This window comes from Octopus bimaculoides, chromosome 10, assembly GCF_001194135.2.
Source record: "Octopus bimaculoides isolate UCB-OBI-ISO-001 chromosome 10, ASM119413v2, whole genome shotgun sequence".
NCBI lineage: Eukaryota > Metazoa > Mollusca > Cephalopoda > Octopoda > Octopodidae > Octopus > Octopus bimaculoides.
This window is the reverse complement of record NC_068990.1, coordinates 84,994,791-84,996,415: the sequence shown is the minus strand read 5'-3', so window position 1 is coordinate 84,996,415 and position 1,625 is coordinate 84,994,791.

Below are 1,625 nucleotides of genomic sequence, written 5' to 3'. Positions count from 1 at the left end.
TTATTCATGCATGCATACATTCATACATACAGTGAACGGATAGACAGACAGAAATACACGCACAAGGCGGCGAGCTGGCAGAAACGTTAGCACGCCGGGCGAAATGCTTAGCGGTATTTCGTCTGCCGTTACGTTCTGAGTTCAAATTCCGCCGTGGTCGACTTTGCCTTTCATCCTTTCGGGGTCGATAAACTAAGTACCAGTTACGCACTGGGGTCGATGTAATCGACTTAATCCCTTTGTCTGTTCTTGTTTGTCCCCTCTATGCTTAGCCCCTTGTGGGCAATAAAGAAATAAGAAATACACGCGCACACACATACACACGGAAGAGTGTAATAACTTTTGCGAAAGTATGCGAGTAACCGTAAGCAATTTAAACATTCGCATTCTCTACTGTGCATTATTTATCACCCCCACACACCCCGTGAATATGCGTGCGTGTGTGTCAGTATAAACAATGATGTATACATAAATATATATGCATGTGCGCGCGTACTCACACATACACACGCACACACATACATACACACACAACACATGCAATTTGCAAAATTTCACTTATTTTGAAATAAGCGCTATCACAGAAGCAGCACACCCAAATACTAATACACTCGCGGACACATATACAATCAAAAGCATGCAAATCCTTTTATCTGCATCTAGACATGACAGTTTAAAACTTATTCCCAAACCCACCTCTTCCCCCCACCTCCCATCGCGATCCACTTCATACACATTCACAATGACCTAATAGTGTCAATCTCAGTGTTAAAAGATTGATTCTAACCAACAAATAAAATTAATTTCAGGCTTGCAAAGTATTTTTATTTGCCTTTTATTTTTAACTTTTGACAGTAATTCCACCATTCCATTGGGTTCGTTGTTTCTGTTAAATTCCACCATTTTGTCAACCATTTTGTGTGCGTGTGTATGTGAGTACGCACACATACACGTAGATAGATAGATAGATAGATAGATAGATAGATAGATAGATAGATAGATAGATAGATAGATAGGATCCAGTGCGAAAGCCGAAGAATGAATTTAGCACATCATAAGTTGCAATTGTTCCGATACCATTCCGTTCCTACCACCATAGCACTTAAGTTTTTTCATATGAAAAGTTACACAATACTTCTATTGGAGGGGACTTCATCAGCCTGACATCAGGAGGTGCGCTCTTACACGCACGCTCGTGTGCGTGTGTGTGTGTGTGTGTGTGTGTTAGTCAATCAAATTTCAACATAGGCCGATTTTCACATTTTATATGACAATATTACATATTCTTTTCGGATCTTTTTTAAAACGGGGGCCACATTTTTCATTAACGAAACACTTTGAAACTTGGAACACTGGTAGAATGTGTCATATAAAACATCTTTTTCTCTTAGTCTTCTTAAAAAAAAAAAAAGAAATCCATAAGTTATTCCATGTGAAAGTTGTCGTATTTCTGTAATTTCAACCAATCACTGACGTCCATTCAGCCGATATACATTAAGTGCCGACTACATAAACAAACGATTCTGAAACAATTAACCCTAACCCTAGGGTTAGGGTTAAAGCAAATTTAAAATGAAAAAAGCAAATAAAACGAAGGCATGGAGATTAAATACGCTTTACATCGC